Source organism: Microcebus murinus, chromosome 15 (genome assembly GCF_040939455.1).
Source record: "Microcebus murinus isolate Inina chromosome 15, M.murinus_Inina_mat1.0, whole genome shotgun sequence".
NCBI classification, from domain to species: Eukaryota; Metazoa; Chordata; class Mammalia; order Primates; family Cheirogaleidae; genus Microcebus; species Microcebus murinus.
Genome location: NC_134118.1, coordinates 36,089,370 through 36,112,759, shown reverse-complemented (window position 1 = coordinate 36,112,759; position 23,390 = coordinate 36,089,370). Strand labels below are relative to the sequence as shown.

At 44.1% G+C, this 23,390-nt stretch overlaps 1 protein-coding gene across 4 annotated transcripts in view; it reads left to right on the top strand.

Annotated features, from left to right (window-relative positions):
* The window catches only part of TRIM2 (tripartite motif containing 2), a 114,334-nt gene that overhangs the window by 26,279 nt on the left and 64,665 nt on the right, over positions 1-23,390 (top strand). The window lies entirely within an intron of this gene.

Below are 23,390 nucleotides of genomic sequence, written 5' to 3'. Positions count from 1 at the left end.
GCCTGTAATCCTAGCACTCTGGGAGGCCGAGGCGGGTGGATTGCTCAAGGTCAGGAGTTCAAAACCAGCCTGAACAAGAGCGAGACCCCGTCTCTACTATAAATAGAAAGAAAATTAATTGGCCAACTAATACATACAGAAAAAATTAGCCGGGCATGGTGGCGCATGCCTGTAGTCCCAGCTACTCGGGAGGCTGAGGCAGTAGGATCGCTTGAGCCCAGGAGTCTGAGGTTGCTGTGAGCTAGGCTGCCGCCACGGCACTCACTCTAGCCTGGGCAACAAAGTGAGACTCTGTCTCAAAAAAAAAAAAAAAAAAATAAGAAATGGGTTTCTCATGGATTTCCTCTATAAGGATTTTACTTGTGGTCCACATATATTGTTTTGCTTAAACAAAGGTTCTGAATTTTTAATAAGTGTCCATTACAGATCAAGTTCTAAAAAGCCTTTAAATATCAAGAATGGAAAATAATTATTAAGAATTTGCTTGAAATAGTTAAAGCAGTTTCTGTCATAGAAGGAAGACAGATTTGTGAGGGTCTGAAATCCTGAATTCCATCTGCATGGGAGCTGGTTTTCATTTGTGATGCGGTACAAAATATTCTTGGCATCTTTGGGGGCTTATTCCACACAGGATGCTCCACGCTAAAACTAAACCTAGATAGAACTAAATAGATTTCTTTTGTTAGATATTTTTTCCTAAGCTATATCCTTTTCATCAAGTGCCTTGGATAAATGCGTTCATCAAAGTGCCACCAGGTCTTCCTATCTCTGTGAGTGGTTTAGTCTCCAATCTTCCTTATTCAGCCATTCAGCTGGTATCTGTTGATGGCTGCTCAGGGGGACAGGAGTTCACAAGCAGACCAGAGAGAGGTACATAAGACACCCAGACCTCCTGCCTGTGTCCTGTGTCTATCTTCCCACCCCTAGAGACCTAGGGCCCAGCTCTCTGAATTTTACACATGATGACTGCTGTAGTACTTATGGTCTCAATATGTTTGGCAGCCACAACTTAAAATGATCCCTTCTTGACTCACTCAAAATCATTGGCCAAGGAATAAAGTTTGTGGAACAAATACCAAAAGTGAAGTAAAAGAAAAAAGTTAATATAACCCCTTTAAAATAGAACTTAAATAAAAGGTTTAAATTCATTTTTGTAGTTTGGTGATTTCAGGTGTGAATATTTACCAAATGTATTGACTCTGCATATATTACTAAATTCTGTCCTCATTTGAGATTAGTGGCGAGGTTTTGACCCCTTGATTCGATATGCTCATGGGATGAACTATGTCGAGATTCTAAACCGACAGAAGTGGACTTGTTTTCTGTATTGCAGGTACATATAGCAATCTATGGTTAACTTTCAGTCTTAAAAAAAAAATAGAATTCAATTACACACACAAAAAACCCCACCATACCAAACATTAAACACTTGGCGTGGGCATAATGTATTAGCCTGTGGAGTGTTGCACCAGAGCTGGTTATGTTAGGGATTGTCGCTGATTTCTCCTAAGGCCAGGATGCTGCATACCTAGCTAGACTGAAGTGATAGCAGTATGCTATCTATCTTTTAGTTAGGAAGATAACCCTCCCGACCTACCAGGATGTGCTTTGTAGTTGTCTGCACTCTTCCTACCACTACTTATTAGTCATGAAATTTATTGGCCGCACTGGCACAAATCTAGAAGAACCAGCTCACTTGGTTCAAGCCCATAATTTCATCAGCATAGCAGCTAACTGGCTGAGCTCACTTGGCACTGAGATCATGGTAATGATTTAACTTCACATTTGAGCAAACCTTTACCTTTTAAAAATCATTTTCACATAAATAATTCCATCTTATCTTTACAAGGAATCTGAGAAGTAACATTTTAGAGGTACCCAAACTAAGGTCCCAAGAAGTCGAGTGACTTTTCTAGTAAAAGGGGAGGCAGGACTCATATCTAGGACATTCTTCTCACTAAAACAAATGCTCAGTAACACTTGATTGGATGACATATGAAAAAAGAATATAAGAATAAAAGAACCATGAGATGCTCTAGATGAAAGTATGTTTTGAGAAAACAAATCCTAGAAGGTATCTGGAAAAGTGAGTTTCAATAGAGATTAGTCACTTACAGTTTAACTGTAGACACAAGAATGTCCACAAGGCACCACAAGGGAACTGTGGGAAGAAGACATGATCAAGTGTCAACTTAAATGACACAGACAGTAAGTGCAGTGATGGTTCAGAGAAGAGACAGAAAACCATAGGCTGAAAAATCAGAGACAATATAATAGAGGAAGAGGGACTAAAGTTAGGGCTTAAAGAATATGCAAGATTTCGATGGACGAGAGAAGTGGGAAGGGCATGATAGGCCATTGGGAACACCCCAAGCCGACGTACGGGGCCATATTCCAGGGAGAGGATTGATGGGCAGACATGTCTGACTGCAGGATGGACTGACCAGAAGTCCAGAGAGGGAAGTCGTGAGAACTGAGGTTGAACAAGGAGATGGGGCCCAATCAGAGAGGATCTTCAGTGCGGACCTAGAAATGTGTACTGCCTAGGGCCTGTGAAGGGTGAGGGCTGCAGGGGAGAATCTGTTCCGGGCCTCTGTCCTAGCGCCAGGCATTCCTTGGCTTATCGATGGTGTTGTCCTGTGTCATCACATCGTCTTCCCTCCATTCTTGTCTCTGTGTCCAAATTTCCCCTTTTCATGAGGACATCAGTCATATTGGATTAGGGCCCAGCCTAATGGCTTCATTTTAACTTGATTGCCTCCATGAAGACCTACACTGTACACTGTACAAACCCGAAATCCGAAATGCTCCAAAATCTGAAGCTTTTTGAGCACCAACAGGACACTGAAATGATTTCAGATATTTTGGATCTGAATGCTCAATCAGTATCTGAAAATGTTCCAAAATATGAAAAAATCCAAAATCTGAAACACTTATGGTGTCAAGCATTTCGGATAAGGGATACTCAGCCTGTGTTTCCAAATAAAGTCGTGTTCTAAGGTACTGGGAGAACTTAGCATATCTTTTTGGAGGATGGGGGACACAATTCAGTTCATAACAGGCCCCTTTAGAGAGTCTCAAGCAACAGAGTGAGAGGAAAAAGTAGTTTGGTAAAGTTGGACTGACAGCAGAATGCAGTGTGCTCGGGAGGGAGTGGAGGGGGCTAAAGCCTGGTGTTGAGGGATGGAGAAAAGAAGGTAAAATCGGGGCATTTCAAAGGAAGATTTGTTAAGTCTAGAACATGGCAGTTCACGGAGCATTTCCATGTATTCTGCTTCCTTTGATCGTGGTGATTGACTATGGGGCTGAGTGTCGGGTGGCCTCAGGGTTTCTGGCCTGGGAGAAGGACCAGAGGTGAGGCCATCTACAGCAGTGGGAGTAGCTGGCCAAGGCGAGAGGGGGAGATTCAGGGCTGCAGGTGCTGAATTTGAGGAGGTGCCAGAGCCGAGTGGAGACGTCCGCCGGGCCACTGGAAACTCCAGACACGGATCTGGGAGTCAGGTGCACTCAGGCAGCCCTCTCCTCCACGGGGGTGGGTGCAGTCTCTGAGTGAGCGAATGTAGAAGAGCAGTGGCTGATGTGTTGGCAAATCCCCAGTTAGAGGATTGCTAAGCATGAGGCCGAGAAGCAGTTAAAGAACTGGAGGAGAAACGGTGACGTTCTCTACCTCCAAAGCTAAAGAAAAAGAGAGATTCCCATAGAAGGTCCAAGGTTACCATACCACAGGCCACAGGAAGGTGGGGGGAGAACAGGCCGAGAATGGGCGAGGGCCACAGGGGGGAAGAGTTTGGTTTCAGCTAAAATAAAGACATGGGGAAGAGAAAAGTGCCAAGGAAAGGAAAGAAGGAAAAACGACGATAGCCACAGGGTGGCAGGATTGAAAAAAGGCTGGGGGTGGGCATTTATTTGAAAATCATGTTTTTTTGAGATATCGTTTACATAAGTCAGATTCACCCTTTCTAGTGTTCAATTCTGAGTTTTGACAAATGCATACCATTGTGTAACCGTAACCACTGTCAAGATAGGACCAAGTACATCACCCCCCAAATTCCTTCATGCGGAGGGGCTCTTTTTAGAGGATACCAATGTGCGTTTGAAGTCAGAAGGGAAGGAACCCCTGGGAAGGAGGAGATGGGGGTAAAGAGGAAAGGGGTAGTTGAGGGAGTGAGGCCTGGAGGTGGCGGGGAGGTGGGTGGACCACTCAGGAAGGGTCAATTTTGGTGAAAAGGAACATTTCCCCTCTTCCTATGAAGTAGAAGGGAGGACGAATGCATACATTCCGAGTCTGTGCTATATTTTGGGGGTGAATTCCAAAAATCCTGCCAGCAAAACCATACCTTGCTGAGCAAGGTGTTAAAATGTCATATTCCATAACTTCAGCCTCAAGGTATGATTTCCTGCTGCAGTCACTGTCTGCAGGGCTCTACGGAGGAGGCAGGCAGAGAGCTGGTCGCTTTGGGCTGTGTGCCCAGACCCTGCTGCCATGGAACACTCTAGCAGTTATAGATCTAGCGACTTTAAAATTCTCCAGAGTGCATCTGCATCTTTTCCTGCGTCATGCAGTGGGAAAACTTGGCAGCTGAAATGGCTTCAATCCCCATAAATGCTCCTGACAGTTGTAAATGAGTCACTGCTGAAGAGGGAGCGGCCACAGACGTGCCCTTGGGGCATGATTTGGTAAAGAGATTCTTATCACGTAATACTTAAGATGTAAAATCAGGCTGAGCGCAATGGCTCACGCCTGTAATCCTAGTACTCTAGAAGTCCGAATTGGGAGGATTGCTTGAGCTTAGGAGTTCAAGACCAGTCAGAGCAAGATGAGACCCTGTCTCTACCAAAAATAGAACAAATTAGTCAGGCATGGTGGTGAGAGCCTGTAGTCTCAGCTACTTGGGAGGCTGAGGCAGGAGGATCACTTGAGCCTAGGAGTTTGAAGTTGCAGTAAGCTATGATGATGCCATGCCACTCTAGCCCAGGCAACAGAGTGAGACTTTCTAAAAAAAAAAAAAAAAAAAGGTGTAAAGTCACCCTGAAGGGACTTTACTTGCATGTCTACCCATCTTTGTAGTCCTACTGAGATCACCCCATTCAGGGGTGGGATGCAAAAGGGTGTTGAACAGTGATTCTCAAGCTTCAGGTTTCATAACGGTTGTGAATCAAGTTAGTGAGTTGCAACCAGCCTATTTAAAAAATGAAATAGAATAAGATAGAAAATGGCAGAGGGCATGGGGCTAAGGGTGATCTCATGCAACCTTTGTTTCAGTGAAATATATATGTCTATACTGGACTGTGACATAAACTGTGATTCTGTGACAGATCACAGACACGAAAGTTTTGGAAATTAGAGTATATGGGCCCTTTGTGACCCTAGGCAGGTTACTGAATGTCCCTGTGGCTTAGTTCGAGCTATCATCTGTAAAATGGGGATAGTAACAGTTATCTATTTCATATGGCTGTGGAAAGGGTTAAAGAGAAAATGTAAGAAAAGCGTATGTACTGTGCCTGGTCAATAGTCAATGCTTATCGTGATGATTTCTTCTACACCTAGAGCTTAAATCTTGGTTTAATGCCCAGACCTTTCTTCTGAGCCTGGAACTATGAATTCAACAGCTGCTTGACATTTCCACGTGGCTGTTCCACAAGCATCGCCCCTTTAACATGTCCATAATCGAACTCAGCTCATGGCCACCTTCTCTCTCCAATTCTCACCCCTTCCAGTGCCCAGTTCCGCCTCCAAACACACAGACCTCCGCTGCTGCTCCTCCCGGAGCCACTTTCCTATGACAAGTGCCACCATTGAGCTCTCACATAGACTGCCTACTTAGTGTTCCAGCCTTTTCCTCTATTTATTCCCATCTTGTACCTTATACCACGGAAAACTAGGCTGTTCACTCCATGACAGCGCCCCATACTTCATTCCCTGTGTGCCTATTCATGTTGGCTCTTTCTGCTTGGAAACACCTAACACCTTACTGTCTACTTGTCACCTGCTCACCTTCACTGTTCTAAGTCCCAGAAACCCTTCGAAGCCCTCTCAAATGCTACTGCACAACAATTCCAGAACATTTTCCAATCCATTTTTTTTTTTTTTTTTGAAACAAGAGTCTCACTCCGTTGCCCTGAGTAGAGTGCCGTGGCGTCAGCCTAGCTCACAGCAACCTCAAACTCCTGGGCTCAAGCGATCCTCCTGCCTCAGCCTCCCAAGTAGCTGGGACTACAGGCACATGCCACCACGTCTAGCTGATTTTTCTATTTTTAGTAGAGACAGGGTCTCACTCTTGCTCAGGCTGGTCTCCAACTCCTAAACTCAAGCAATCCTCCCGCCTCGGCCTCCCAGAATGCTAGGATTATAGGCATGAGCCACCACTTCCGGCCCTGATCCATTTATTAACAGACAGAAGTAGTTGTCCTCAATCTTCCTTTCTACCCTACAACAACCTGCTCTGGATTTTTCTTGTGGAGAAGGTTCTCCTCTACATAGCAATTTCGTTATTTGTTTTTGATGGCAAGTTCTTTGAGTCTGAGGATTGTGCCTTAAACATCATTGTAAACTTACAGCATCTAGAACATTACATTGTCCTTTCTCACCAGTGTTTGAGGAAACGAATGGAACTGAAAATCTACTAGATCTGGTTCTCCCTTCTGCTTGCTGATTTAATTTGGGGGAGTGGCCTGAGATATGGAAGATTAGAATTTAACTTGTCCCTTGACTCTTAAATATATTTCATCTAACTTTGCTTTGGCACCATGTTATAACTACATTGTACTAGGCATTCAATAAGCTTTTTTTTTTTTTTTTTTTTTAAAGAGATGGGGTCTTGCTCCATCAACCAGGCTGGAGTGCAGTGGTGCGATCATAGCTCACTGCAGCCTCAAACTCCTGGGCTCAAGTGATCCTCCTGTCTCAGCCTCCTGAGTAGCTGGGATTACAGGTGTGAACCGCTGCACCCAGCTAGCATTTTTGATTAATTTATGATTAATTGGTGGTTTGGTTTCTTTTAGAACTAATATACCTTTAAGGCCAATGTATATGGTTCTAAGTTACTTAGGCGTGTGCATATTAAAAAGACTAAGTTAAGACTCAAAGTATATGCAGTGCAAAAATACAAATATACAGACACATGGATGTGTGGCAGTTATGTAGATATATACATACTTTCTACATTAATAAGCAATAAAATCATAGTATCAGGACATTTATGAATGGTCTTACAAATATTGAAACCTGATTTTATCTCTTTTTTAAAAAACCAGGAGTCCATCAGTAGTTTGTTATCTGACTCCCTCCCTCTGTGACTTACACCTTTCCCCATCATCCAAAACCTTCTCTCTTGAAGGATGTAGCAGGTGACTTGCCATTGTGGGAGTGGCAGTGGCGTGACCTCAAGGCCGGTTCTGGGTCTAGGTGGACCAAAGCTCAGCTTTTTTAGTCCGCATGAACCTAAACCTCTTTCCTCCAAGATAATGGTCCCAGAAAGTTGGGCTTTCTTATTTATTTGTCCTTCTGCTCCTCCCCTCATCTAACCGCTGCGTAAGAGTGAGCCTTACAGTGGTGGTAGCAGCAGCTTTTGTGTATGTGAGTCTGTCCTTCAAGCAATACTCAGAAACAAGTTGACCAACCAATTAACACAAGGTTTCTAGGGAAGGTTTGCCAGTTCTCAGTTTCAATGGGTACTGGTCACCAAAGTTATTAAGGGATGACACAAGGCATAACACATCTCACTAACTATACCCATGTTCATGGAGGTAAAGGTGATGAATTAGCTGTTGTGAAAAATCACATATGCCCTTAATTGAGACAGGAGAGACACGTAGAGTATATTGGTGATGACCAAAAAGTGACTTCCAAGTACTTTTGAAGTTGGTCCTGAGAGACTACAAAATCAGAGCAATAGAAGATTATTTATCTGGGCATCTAAATACCAGAAGCATTCATACAGTGGAATTATTTTTGGAAAAATTTTGCACCCAATTTTTAAAAATCATGCCAATATAATAATTGAAGAACATTTGCTCTAAGGAACAATATGAGTGGTGACATGCTGACCCACCAGTGCACAAGTCCAGAGCATGCATGGTGTCCCAGCAGCACAATCCACTGAACATAGACAGGGCAAGCTGCAGCCTGGTGGCTGTGCCACTGACATCATGGCGGCCTTACTGTTAATACCAAGCTGATGGTTCTCAGTCACTTACATGTTTTGGTAGGTATAAGCTCTGCTGAAATGTTGAATTTCAATCATACATATACACATGTTACTTGTTAAAGTACCATTTTCAATTATTGCGCTTTTTTAGACTTGAGGTAACTAAGCTCCAAAAATATTAATCCAAAATAGGTCCCTTGACATTTTGGATAAGTACTCTTATTTCTAATAAGATGTTTTTTCAGGCTCTGTTTTATTCAAACTAATAATTCTTATCTTGCAAAGTTGTCTTGAGAATACAATAGGCTATTTAACACAGAACCTGGTACCTAGTAAGTACACAGTAAATGTGTGTTCCCTTCTTCTCCATATGCCACGAACCATCCTGTGTTTGGGGGAAAAGTAATATTCATAAAGTAAATAACTGATGTTTACTGAGAACTTATTATTTAGATGCTACTATATCCAAGGATAAAAAAGATGGATAAAGCCTGGGAGCTCACTCTCTAGTAAGAGAGGCAGATATTTTAAAAAACAATTACTGCAGAGAGTGATAATCAGCAACTGACATATGTATTAGAATTAACTCAAAGGAGCAGCGAAGAGCTTGCCTAGGTCAAAGGGATGTCAGGAGAGTTTTCACAATGGAAGTGACCAGTTGACTCTCTGGCAAGTGAAGAAAAGGACTGGACTCCACGCAGAGGGAAAGCATGTATAAAGTCACAAGAGTTTAAACAAAAGAGGGCGCTAGAATGACTTAGGACTCTCTGGAGGCCTAGAATGAGAGCATTTTAAATCTTTTAAAGACTTGTTGGAGGGCAAGCCTGCAGCCAAAGAGTGTAGCAATTGTAGCTCCAGCTGCATGCACTGGAGCTGCTGTGCTTAAGTGTCCTGTGGTTGGGTTGTGAGATCTCAGCGTGCCCAGTGACCTGAAGAGGTCATGGCAAGGAGGCCAGGAGATGGGATCACGGAGACAGAAGAGACAAACCTTCTAGTACGAAAACCTAAGGGCTCCCTTTCATGGACTGAATGTTTCTCCCTCAAATCCATTGTTGAACTCCTAAGTTTGATAGTATTTGCAGACGGAGCCTTTAGGAGATGATTAGTGTTGGATAAGATCATGAGGGTGGGGCCCTCATATGAGATTACTGCTCAGTCTCCCTACTTAGCAAATAACTCTGGCTTTGATAGAATTGTTCTGAGATTTTATCATAGCTAGCACTCTAGCTTGCACACTCTCACTTTCTCTCCCTCTCTTTTTGCCTTTCTGTTATTTTCTTTCTTTCTTTCTTTCTTTCTTTCTTTCTTTCTTTCTTTCTTTCTTTCTTTCTTTCTTTCTTTTTTTTTTTTTTACTGGGCAACAACAGTCTTAAGTCAGAATCTGTTGTTTTCTTTCCATTTCCTTCTAAGAAAAAGTTATCCTCTTATTTGTAATTGTCAAAGAATGCAATCCCCACAACACTGCCTTGAATGCCCCTCAGCGTAAAAGCATCTTGTGTCTAGTGCATTAACATCATTGTTGCATGAAAGTGGAATGAACAAATGAATGAATAAATGAATGAGTGGCCTGTACCAGGTTCTATTCTCACCCTCTCTCTTCTCTTTACCTTCCTCTTTTCTCTTCAATGAATAGCACAACTTTTATTAGGTAATATCTACTTTGTTCATCTTTATCTTAATAAAAAACAAAACTTTGGAGTAATATATAATGTCCATGCATGACAGCATCCTAACTTTCTACAGCAGTAAATAGGGTCCCTAAATAAAGGCCGAATGCCATACCCATGATTTCTTATTTGGCTTAAATACAAAAGATTATTGCTGCCAAACTGTGCCTAAGAATTGTTAGGCTATTTTTGAAAACGTTTTCCTTTAATAATACTGCAAATACTTAAGGCCAGGCAATACAAGTAAAACACAACCTCTTGTTTGGTAGTGTTTTCTATTCTTAATTTGAAGGAAGCAGTTTTACATCATAGTTTACATTATATATTTACATAAGCAATAAATATTTTTCTCTTAAAAAATAACATTAAATAACATTTAATAATTAGACTACCTTTACCTACTGTGAAAGGACTTAGTCTAGGAGTAAATGGTGTCCTTTCTGACATTGCTTCTATTAATATCTTCAATAGGAAGTTACTACCTGTGCTTCTAGGACTGTATATACTGTAAGAGCACAGTAGTTCAGAGTCCGTGAAAAAGCAAGAGTGAACCAGAGACTATCTAAAAAGCTATTTTATTACTCCCAGTATTTGCATGTATCCAATTACCATATAACCATTTAAATATCTTATAAGCCACACTTTGGTGACTGGAAGAGAATATTTTCATTAAACAGCATGTGCCACACTCTCCTGATGATGGTCTTGCTTATCCCATTTTCCTAACAGATCCCTTCTACAAAAAGAGCTCAGAGGGATCTTCAGCTGACATCTGATCAGAACAAGTAGTTCTGAGTGTTTCACACGAGTACCTGGTCAGGGAGGCTGTCGCGCAGCCCGGGGTACTGTCCAGGCAGGCTGGACGCTCAGTCATTCTTCCTTCCACACTGTTGGAAGCCACATGCCAAGACTGCATGTGCGCTGTTTATGTCGGGGTAGGGCCCTGCTCCCCACAGAGCTCACAGGTTGATGGGGGGGACAACTCCAACCAAGCAAACAAGCCCTTACTAACTGTGACAGCGGTCATGAAGGTGTAGAGTGATAAATAACAAAGGGGGCACCACTTAACCCAGGAGGCCAGGCCAGCCTCAGAGAGGAGGCAGCACTGGGGCAGAGAGCCCAGGGAGCAGGAGCAGGTTTGCACAGTGGGGCTGGGAGAGACAGGAGCTCGCCTCGTTCCTCGGGAAGACCCATTCATTTTGCTGTGGACTAAAGAAAGGCAGCCTCCTTTTCTGGGCTGAACGATTTCAGAATTTGGACCTAAGATGAGTGGACTGATTCTTGAAAACCCAGAAACAGTGGAGAGAGAATGCAGGAGGGCAAAGCTGGAGCCACAGGCCACAGGATAAAGGTCCCAGGATGCTGTTAGGAGAGCCCTGGCCATGAGAGTAAATAGAAAAATTGAAGTAAAACCTGCTCTTCTAATGAATAAGGTTATGGCCTAGTTTAAATGAAGACTGGGTTCTCCCATATCTGGGGGCAAACAAACAAGCGTTAATAGCACTTTAAAAATAGAATGGAAATTCTACCAACGCCCATCAGGGAACAAGAAGGGGAGGGCAAGCTTCCTACCAAGCTGGCCCTCTGATGCCAGCAACCGGATCCTTTGAGTCACTCTGTGTGTTTTTATCACTTTACCCTGCTCACAAATTTGACTGGATTACAAGGCTTCATATGCAGTCTGTGCAACTGCTAACGATTCAACCTCTATTCTTCTATGTTTGTTTTTGTGTTGCATTTTTATTGTCAAGATCATTACAAGGATATACAGCTTCTTAACTGCTTGGGACTTAGCCTCGGTCTATTATGTCTTGTGTCTTTTTTTTTTTTTTTTCTCCTTTGCTATTCCCGGGAGTCTGTCTTCTCTGTGAATTCCCCTCTAACAGGATGTCGTGGTTTATTTTTTCCCTGCCCTTTGCCATGTGGATGGCTGGATTTTTAACCTTTCAGTACCATAATCCTTTGTGGTGGGTTCCTGTTTCTCTGCTATATTGGGAACTCCTGCTGTTTGACTGTGGCGTTTGCATATTTAAAAACTCTTAAGTTGTTAACTCTTCAAGCACACCAGCGGTGGTATGAGAGGCCTTTGCTATTCCTCACCATTGTTTTCTAGTCTCCCTTAGGGAGACCTTGGCTTGTTGTATTGCCAATCGTTTCAGTTATGGGACAGTCCTGAGGGAACTGCTATAACTGTAATGAAACCGGACAGCCTGTACAGAGCCCCAGCTCCCCAGGTCTGCCTGGGGCGGGGTGGTGGGGCAGATGGAGAGAAGCATGAACTCAGAGTCAGGCCTGAGTTCTGCGAATGGCTTTGCCACTTGCTAGTTATATGACATGGGAGGATCACATCACTTCCCAGTCCTTTGTTCCTTTGTCTATACAATAGTGATCAGGCTGGGTATGTCCACAGAACTGCAGGGGTTCTGGAGAGATGTGTTGGGGGGCGGGCAGCATGAGAGATGTGAGCGTGTTGGCAGGGCTCCCAGGCTCTGGAGAAGTTCTTTACTGAAAGTATTTCGTGGCTTTAAAACTACAGGACTGTGTCATCTCTGAGGTCCTTTCCAACTTCAAATACCTCTGATTCAATGAAAGGATGAGAGTCTTGTCTCTTCCTGCTTCCAGTTACTGGGGGAGAGGCCCTGCCAAGGCAAGATGGGAAGTGGATTGGGATCCGGGCCTGGGGCTGCAGGAAACTCCTAAGTTTCCTATCAGCATCACCAAAGTGAAATGAAACCTCCTCCCCATGGGATTGGAAAATGATGGCATGTGGAAGAGCAAAGATGAAAGGAAGTATCAGGTTCTTTGACCTTGGGCTTGCCCTTCTTCATAGGTGGGGAAGGAGCACTAGGTGCTGGGGGGTACATCCATGCCAGATTCCAGAGCTTCACCTTTTCCTCTCTACAGAAGCCTAAGGTAATAGACTTTCTTTCTTCATCAGATAACAGTTAAAACAAAGAGGCATTTGGTAGAGAGCCAGCTGGTTATGACTCAAACTATTAAGGATGGAGATGTCTATGCCTGGGCTGTGTTCTTCCCAGAGGAGAGTCCCCACCAACTCAAAGGGCTTATTATGACATCTGACCTTGAGGAATGCTCAACACTTCAATCAGGCTAGATAAGCAAATTCTTTATCTAGTATTATAATAATGGCTGGACATGGATAACAGGTAGTTTTTTAAAGATGTGAAGAGTAGATTTGATTCTTGAAATGGCCTTATAATAAAGGCTTGCATGTCTTCTGGGTCAAGGGAAACAAGTTTAATAATTGCAATGTTTTAGAGTAGGTAGGCATTTTTACATCATTAGAGAAAGAATATCTGCCCTTCTAGGCCTTCTAGGAATATGATAGGAGCTGGAGAGTAAAAATCTTCCTAGATGGCAGTAAAAAGTAAAACACAATGTCCTGTTTCTATCCTCAGATATTTAAGAGCGTAAGGGAGAAGGAAAGGAAAGAAGGGAATTAGGAACTACATGACATTACTTGGGATACCTAACTGTTTTACAACTAAATCATTTGTGATCTGATTTCCACATTGGTGGGACTCAGCCTGTTTCTGGCAGGTTCTTCCTACTGTCCCTCATTTCCCCCAGCTTTTTTGATTCAGCACACATTCTGTCTTCTTCTATCTTCTGTGTGTAAGACCTAGAGGGCTTGTGACCCTCTAGGTCTTGTGATGATTTTTGTGATGATTTTTGTGATGATCACAAGACCCTCTAGGTCTTGTGATGATTTTTAGAGCTCCATGCACAGCACTGAGATGCAAAGTACACACACAGCTAATTCCTGCACCTGTCGGTAGCTGCTTACCTCTGCATGCAAAACACAAGGTGATCATGCACCAAAGAAGTTAATCATCTTTTCCATTTTATATCTCATGTATAAGCCAATGGTTAAGGCTTGTTTACTTACTTATCTTGGCTTGTGCACAAGTAAACTGTAGATATTGTTTTTCTTTTATGAGGTTTTAGTTGTCCTTGGGTTGGTTCATAACCATGTCAATCAGTCAAACACTGAATTAGGGTATTTTGGATCCGCCAACTAGATTTTCCTCCGAACCGAAATCTACGAAAGGAAGTGGCAGCCATTTTGGGAGGCTTGAACTGGGATGGGCAAACAATGGCCTGTGGGCCAAATGATTTTGTACAACCTGTGAGCTAACAATGGTTTCTACATTTTTTTCTAATGATTTGGAAAAAAGTCAAAAGAAAAGTAATATTCTGTGAGATGCGAAAATTACATAAAATTTCAAATTTAAGTACTTGTAACTACAGTTTTATTGAAACACACCTACAATCACTTGTTACCTACTGTCTATGGCTACTTTCATGCTAGGATAGAATGAGATGGTTGCAACAGATACTGTATTGGCCTATGAGGTCTCTAAAATGGTTACTGTCTGGCCCTTTACAGAAAAAGTTTGCTGACCCCTAGGCTTGGGTGATTACAACAGCAACAGTAGTTGACATCTTTTGAGTCTATTATGTACCGGGCACTGTGCTAGCATCTTTCAGACATTATCTTATTTAATCCTCACAACTCCATGAGGTATATCTCTTTTTATCAGCATTTACAGATGAGGACAAGGAAGGCCGGAGAGATTGTGTAACTTGGCCAAAATCACACAGCTTGTCAGTGTCAGAACTGAGTGAGATTTGTACACCCACATTGTCTGATTCCAAAGCCCAGACTCCCAGCACAGAACACCAACACCCATGCACATACCTGGCCAGTCTGAGGTGGGACTGGCCAAGCATAGAATAATTAATTATTAATAAACAACAAATAATTATTAATAACAAATAATTTATCATTTATCAATAAATTATTAAATAAATAATTGTTTGTTTGCTTGTTTAATAATTAATTATTAAATAAAACATATATTAAGTAATTTATTGATAAACAATTATCATTTAATTAAATTATTAAATATTAGTTATTTGAAAATTAAATTGCATTATTTTATTAATTTAATTTATTATTTGAGATTTTATGTCTGTGTCTCTCTCAAGAATATATATGTTCCTTAAGGATAGTGGCCATTTGTGGTGCTGCGCAAATAGTAGAAGCTAAATTAAAAGTTTGCTGCTGGGTGCTGTGGCTCATGCCTATAATCTGAGCACTTTGGGAGACTGATGTGGGAGGATCGCTTGAGCCCAGGAGTTTGAGGCTGCAATGAGCTATGATCACACCATTGCACTCCACCCTGGACAACAGAACAAGACCCTGTCTCTAAAAAAAAAAAGAAAAGAAAAAAAGGGTGGGTGGGGAGTAGGGAGAATGGGGAGGATGGCAAGGGAGAAGGCAGGAGAAAGGAAGAAGGGAGAAAGGAGGAGGAAAGACATTATCAAGGAAGAGTAGGGGTGCTGGCCTTGGCCCAGAGGCCATGGGTGGCTCCTCTGGCACCACAGCTCATCCTGCACCAGGGCTCACAGGTGTGGGCACAGTTCCACCGGGTCAGGCCTGACTGCTGTGCGCATTCCCTCTGCTGCAGTCTAGTTCCTATTCTCCTGCCTCTGCCCTTCCCCGACTTCAGGTGGCCTTGTGGCTTCCTGGCACATGGTCCAGACACACTGCCAGCCCTTGAGAGGTGAGTCAGTGTTGCTTTAGAGTGTGTCCAATTCAGAGGAGGACGTGAAAGTGATGCCTCCCATTCTCCTGTCCAGAGTCGATGACTTATGTCAAAGGGCAAAACTTTGATTCCAAAAGGAATCCTTTATCTTCTTATCTTTTAAGAAGGCCGCTGGTTTTAAGCCCTTGCTGGCCGGCAAGGACTGACTTCCACCAGCCGCTGACCAGCACAAACTACCAGGTCTCTTTCTCACAAGCATGGGGGGCAGGAGGACATGGATGGACCCGCTTCCCTCCTGGGACCGGGCTGGCATTAGGAGTGAGGACTCACCAAGAGCAACAAAGTAGCACTGCAGCCTCTCAGCTGTGTCGAAGCCAGTTGGGAGACACCAGCGCTAAGTGGGTGGAGAGGCTGAGGAGAGGCTGTGTCCAGCCTGGTGTGATAAAATTATAGACACATCTCCTCTGCTTTTGCATGATTCTGCCCACTCCCATGTATTCACTTTTTGTATTTGGGGAGTAGTGTACTATTAGTCTGTTCAAACATCCAAAGAACAAATGTTTATTCCGTCCTTAAGTGAGACCTGCTCCAGGAATAAAAGTGAATCCGTCATTAGTCTTTCCTACAGGAACTCATAAATGTAGTTAGTAGTGGGTGTAATAACAACGACGGTAGTAATAATAATGTATGTACTGACTGCTTACTGTGTATCAGGAACTGTGTCAAATTCTTTATATTGACTGCCATTTAATTCTCATCACAGCCCTATGTAGTTGGTACGCTGATCATCTCCCTTATCCTGACAAGGGAATGGAGGGATACAGAGGTTGAATTACTTACCCAGAGGCATCCAACTTGTCAGTGGCAGAGCTGGGATCCAAACCCACCCTTGGCTCCAGGGCCCACCCTGTTCTCCACCGCTGCCCCACACTGCTTCTGGTTACGGTAACCTGAGACCTGCTTGCCAGGCGAGGAGCTGAGGCACTGACACACGGTGCTGGTTAATCAGCACAATGGCCTTATGAGGCAGCATTTTACCATTGAGCTAACAGAGGCAAGGAGCAACCTGAAGACACAGCAAGTCACATGTGTCTCCAAGAGTCTGTGCCTTGATCACAGCCGCATGCTGGCGTTCTTTCCAAGATTCTGAGAGTGGGATGGAAGTGGCCATGAGTTGCGGTGCCATGTAGGCTGCTTAGGAAAATGCTGTCTCCTGGTAACCTGTTGGAGACGGCAGCGTTCTGAGGATGATGTCACATTCCCCTGTGCTCAGATCACCTCCCTCTGCCAAGGTGCCCAGACGCCTCCTGTAGTATCATCACCCTCCAGTGAGTTCTAGAAGTCCTCAAGCATGTTACTTGGAGAGAGTCACACTGTAACCACCCGGCACCCAGGGGCGCACCGGCTCAGATGCTGGAGCCCTGCAGGCAGGAGGGCTGTGGTGCCTGCACGTGGGAAAGGGCCGGTCGAGGGCACCCACGCTGCGGGGGGCGCAGCCCGTGGCTCTCAGGTTTTAGCGCTGTCGCCGCAGGCCTGCCTCTCCTCTCCTCCCCATCACCACCACTTATTTTACAGAGTGGCTGTGGCCGGTCGGAGAAAAGGCTAGAAAAGGACACCTGCGGGTGCGGGGTGTGGGGGAAAGAGAGAGATTGATAATAGAAGCGGAGCGATCGCCATCTCTGGAGGGGACCCGCCTGCTCTCCGGCAGCCGCACCCCCCTCGGGGCGGGGCCTGTTGCCATGGAGACCGGCGGGGCGGGGGCGGGGCCGAGCGCTCGGGTCTCTGTCCGAGCCTGCCCTGTGGTCAGCAGAGAGCAGCGCTGGTGCGGTCCCCTCTGAGCTACGGGTCGGTTGGAAGACAGTCCACTCCCCAGCCCTGTGGTCGGAGCCCCTGCGCTAATGAAGCAGAGCGAACTGCCCCAGCAAGCAGGAACTTGGCACTGCCTTGAATTTAACTGTTAAATGAAAAGTGTGATCACGGATGGAACTCTGCTTAAGAGAAAAACTGCACTTGATACAGGCACCGGTGTAGACATGGGTGCAATTAGGCATCCACAGTTAGGACTGGGAGAATATATTCCGGGTATACTCACGGTAGAGTCGACTTTGAATTATCCAGGCCAAAGGATGGCCACACAAAAGAGCGTTTTGTTTGTTTGTTTGTTTGCTTTGCTTTTCATTTTTGTGACAGTGAGAGCCAGACAATAAGGAAGGGGTAGAACACGCTGCTGGGGCATTTGATACGATGTCAGCGCGTGGCCGAGTGTTTTGCTTCAGCCTTCTTTGTACAGGGCAGTGTTCAGGCTGAAACGAGGCTTCAGAAGGTTAAAGAGAAGGAACTCAGACCAGGGTAGGTGCGGCACTACGCTGCGGTTGTGGGTTTCAGCTGGCACCCAGACTCAAGACACAAGTAGGCTTGAAGGATACAGAGCAGGAGACGCAGCAGCTCCCTTTGCCCCCTCATCCCCTCAGGGATGTCCCAGGGATGACAGTCAAGGTGTGTGGGGGTCACCTTGACACACAGAAGACACAGCTCCTTTCTCCCACCAATCTTTTATGTCCTCCTACTTAGATAGTCAACTCACAGCTTCACCAATGCACACCACAAATGAGGCAGACATGACATTTACCATTTGTCTTAACTCTGCTGTTTTCAAGGGAACAGTGCTGTGGGAAAACCAGGTCACACTCGGGCAAGCTTGCATCACCCAGGCCTGGTGCTAACCTTTTACCTCCAATAGTCGTATGGATTGAATTGTGTCCCCAAAAGATATGAGGTCCTAAGCCATGACACCTGTGAATGTGACCTTATTTGGAAATAGTCTTTGTAGATGTAGTCAAGTGAAGATGAGGTCTTACTCAGAGCGGGCCCTAATCCAATATGACTGGTGTCCTTATAAGAAGAGAACATAGATGCAGGGAGAAGGCCATGTGAAGATACAGAGACATACAAGGAGAAGATGGCATGGGACAATGGAGAGAGATTGGAGTGATGCACCTGCAAGCCAAAGAATACAGGGGCTACCAGGAGCTGGGAGTGGCAAGGAAGGATTTCCTAGAGGCTTCAGGGGAGGCCTGACCCTGTCAACACCTTGATTTGGGACTTCCAGTCCCCACAACTGTGAGAGAATAAATTTCTGTTGTCTCAAGCCATGCTAGTTTGTGGTACTTTGGTACGGAGGCCTAGGAAGTGAATATAATAGGTAAAAATAATGTAAGAGAAAACTCAGTTGCTCTAAATAAATTTAAATTTCCTGGCTTCAACAAATCACATTCCAGGTCCTGAGAGAATACATAGCTAAGATGGCAAAATCATGGACCCTGATTTAGAGAAAGGGAGAATTTCCCAAAGATAAAGACAGGGAAATACACTTTTCATTTACAAAAATGAAGCTCACCAATTACACCCTATGGAACTCCATATCAAGCATCTTGTTAGAGAAGGATTATTAATGAGATGTCTTATAAGCAGCTAGGAAAGGAAGCATTATGAGTTACATAAGAATACCTTATACCAGACCACCCAAAATTCCTTCTTGGGTAAGGTTACTAGATGCAAATTTTTGTTTTCTGTTCAATATGATTCAACACAAGGAACATGCCAAGAAAACAGTGATGAAGGCAGAGGTAACTAATTAATAAAAGGATAGGGCCTGGAGCAAGAAAAGTGATACTGTCTTTCTACTGTGTGCTGGTCAGACCCCACCTGGATATGTCTTCAGCATTGGGCAGCACCCTGTGGGAAATCAGGTGACATGGAGGGAAACTGAGGTACTGGACAGGCAGTCAGGGCTGCTGCATCTGAGTCACCTTTACTGAAATGCTGCCTGTCTGAGAAGAGCTATTCTGACCCTGAACCCCAGTCAACATGACTGTGGGTCAGAGGAGGGGAACCCTGACCCTAGGAGTGAGGGTTTATTTGGGGAGGTTCTATTCACATCATTTATTTTTATATCACCAGTGCCTAGTAAACCACCTGGCACATAATCATTTGTGAAATGTATAACATCAAATGCTAATCCAAAGGCTGAGCCAATTCTGGTGTGAGTTCTCGGGTTGGAACTGGGTCAGCTGGTTCCCCAGTTGATCCACCTCTACTCACATGACCCCAGTAGGTTAAGGCCAACCTGGACTTTCTCTCTTCTTGAGGACGCTTAAAGAGAAGGTCCTTTCTGCTTTATCCACCATTATTTTCAGACAGTCCTATTTGTCCTTGGACCTCTCCACAGCCTCTAAAGAATGACCTTGACCCCTGAAGATGGGGGGACCTCAGCAGGGCCACTGCCAATAGAGAGAAAGGAACCTCTTGGGGTCTAATCCAAATGACCCAACCAAACTGGCTACATAGAGTCTGGACTGGCTGGGAAGAGCGTGGTTTTCAGGGGCTGCACCTGGAGTGCCGACCTGTGAAACCCATCCTATCTCTTCTCCAGTTGCTGAGTCCTGAGCTAAAAGCTGGAAATAATTGTTCCTTGGTATCCTCTTTCATAAGACCATTGGGCAATAATTTTTGTAAAGCTTTGTTTGTTTTCTTTATGTCTTTTTTCAAAAAATTTTTTAATGACACATAATTATACAGTATTAGGGCTACAGTGTGATGTTTTGATATATGTATATGTTGTATAATAATCAAAATAGGGTATTTAGCATATCCATCACCTCATACATTTATCATTTCTTTGTTGTGAGAACAATGAAAATTCTCTCTTCTAGCTATTTTGAAATATACAATATTGTTAACCATCGCCATCCTACTGTGCAGTAGAATATCAGAAATTATTTCTTCTATTGAACTGTAACTTTGTACCTGTTGACCAATCTCTTCCTACCCCCACTTACCTCCACTCCCCACAAAGCTTTTTGAAATCAGAGATAAGAAAAATGAAATAATGATTGCATTAGGCAGAGTTTATAAGCTGCTGATTTCAGGTTGCCTCCTGCTAGTTGGTTATATTTATCTCTCACTGAAACACATTACCTTTTTAATCAGCTGGCTTTGTTCCATTCTGGAAGTGCCTGATTACTGTTCCTCCTCTTGCACATCCTGGAGGGGCATTGTCGCACATTGAGAGGAACTGTGCCAGCCACAAGACCTGAACGCTAGTTCACCTCCACTCCATTATGCCCTGGGCTGATCACTTTACTTTTCTAAACCTCAATTTCCACTAAAATAGTATTAATACCTGTTCTACCTGTGTCTGGGTGAGGATCAAAGGTAAAATGTATTATGAAGGTCCTTTCTAGATTATCAACCACCAGTCAGATATGAAGAACTGCCTCTCCCTAATGGTCTCTGATCCACCTGTTTTTGAATTCTGAGATGAACTTTTGCCTTTATGTCATATTCTATTACTCATTCATTTGTAGAAGGACTTTTGTCATTCTCCATGTATTTACTGGGCAGCTACTGTGTGACAGGCACTGCACTAGGGGCTGGAGAGTTAGAGGTAAAAGATGAAACCTTCAACAGTTTTCGGCAAAATGTGCTATGGAACACACAGGAGTGGCACCCAATCCAGACTGGGGGTGAGAGAAGTCAGAGAATCCTTCCCAAAGTGGGTAGTGGCTTTGCTGAGTTCTGAAGGAGTCAAAGGAGTTAACCAGGGCAGGAGGCAGGAGAGGATAAGAGTGTTCCTGGCAGAACAAGTGGTGTGTGAGCCTTGAGATTAATGTTTCTCAAAGGGGGTGTTCCTGCCTTGCTGGGGGGACAAACGTACAGGACTCTCCTATGCATGGGAGGATGTTTGGCATCCCCAGCCCCAGACACTAAATGTCAGTGGCACCCTCATACCCCCCACACTAAGTTTGACAGCCAAAATGCCCCTTCACATTGCCAAATGCATTTCCCACCACCCCCTGGGGGGTTGGTACCATTCCTTGGTTGAGAGTCACTGCTAAAAAAATACATGGTGGAATGTCTTAGGAACTAGAGTAGGACCAGGGAGGACAGAAGGTGGAGAAAAATGAGAAAGACAGAGGCCAGGTCATGAATGGCCTTGTATGCCATCCTAAAGAGTTTGCTTTCTAGGAGAAATTTCCTTGATCAGGGATAGGTTGGCTGTATATAAAGTGCTTTGGATTGAGCCTGGCATATAAAACAGGGTCAATACATTTTGGATCGCTATCTCCTGTGATCCTGCCAAATCCAATTTCGTAGCATGTGTCCTGTTCTTCTGTATATGCACTAAGCACTGTGTGCTTCCCCATTGTACATCGTAGTCAAACTGGCTGATGACAGTTACCTCTAATATCCATCCCACCGAAGGAACCAGTGGGGAGAGGCAAGATAGTTCCAGGAAGTCAGTAAAGTATGCAGTGATCTTAATCCCAGGGATCTAGGTCTCTTCTCTGCTCTTGAGGCCCCATATCTGGCTGTTTGAGGCCTCAATACAGGTAAATTCCAACTCAGAAACTCACCAACAGCCACTACCACCCCTGACCTGTTGCCAGAGTGCCTCAAGGCGAAGGTGCTGTGGCCTGCTAAAACATCCTGTGGTAAACCAAGCCCCAACTTATAAACAGTTGTGTTCATTTGCCAAGACATACGCTAAAAATGAGGCTGCATTTTCCTATAATAAGCAATATTATGTATGTTTGTTAGATTTGCAGCTGAGCCCTCAAAACCCAGTTAACCCTCACAGTAGTTAAGCCATGGTGATGAGGGTATTTGGAACCCAGCTAACCTGCGTAATGCTGTTTCCATGGAAGAGGTATTCCCAATTCCAAGTAAAAGATTAGACACAAATATCAGCTCTTTTACCCTAGGTTTCAGCCATACTTAGCTACTCTCTCAGTTCCTGTGAGCCATCTCTTCCCTTTGCCTGAAATGCACCCTGTTCCTCCCTGCCCAGGGATTTCCCTCCTATGGGAGCCCAGAGCATCCTCTTCCTCCTGCCAGCAAGCACTTACCACTCCACATTGCAACTGCCTGCTTATTAATTCATCTCCTACACTAGACTGTGACCTTCCCAAGGGCTCAGAAATCATTAAATTCTTCTTTGTATCCTCAATGCCTACTCAGTGCCTAAAACACATTAGACATTCAACAAGTGTGTTCATTAGAAAGACTGAGGAGTATGTGAACCTTCTCCAACTACAAACACAGCAACAAGACCACGATCCTTCCCACTTCTCCACCACCTTCTGAGAACTGAGACCCAAGTCAATTGAGTCTGAGCTGAGTGGAGCAAGAGAAGGAGAGAGGTCAGGAGAAAGGGTGTACTGAGGAAGGGGTCAGCATTTGATAAATTTGGCTTTGGGATGGGCTCAATAGCAGAATGAGAAGAAGAGAGGACTCCTGTCATAGCAGATCAGACACCTTAGTGATGGCCTGTCTTAGGAAAAGGACATCATAAAATTATGTCAGGGAAGCCAGCCTGTAGTTTTAGGAGTTGGTCCTAATTAAACTGTAGACTTCTAAAGCAAACCATATGTCCACACCAAACCTTACACACAAAAGTTTATGGCAGCATTGTTCATAATAGCCAAAGAGTAGAAACAGCTCAAATGCCCCATCAACTGATGAATGGGTAAACAAACTGTGCTATATCCAGACAATGGAATATTGTTCAGCCCTACAAAGGAAATACTGATACATGCTATGACATGCATGAACTTTGAAAATATTATGCTAAGTGAAAAGAACCAGATGTATAAGACCACATATTATTTAATTGTGTGATTCCATTCATGTGACACTCCAGGATAGGAAACTATAGAGACAAAAAGTAGGTTAGTGATTGCTTACGACTGGGGGATAGGCCGGGCGTGGTGGCTCACGCCTGTAACCCTAGCACTCTGGGAGGCTGAGGCGGGCGGATTGCTCGAGGTCAGGAGTTCGAAACCAGCCTGAGCAAGAGCAAGACCCTGTCTCTACTAAAAATAGAAAGAAATTAATTGGACAACTAAAAATATATAGAAAAAAATTAGCTGGGCATGGTGGTACATGCCTGTAGTCCCAGCTACTTGGGAGCTGAGGCAGTAGGATCATGTAAGCCCAGGATT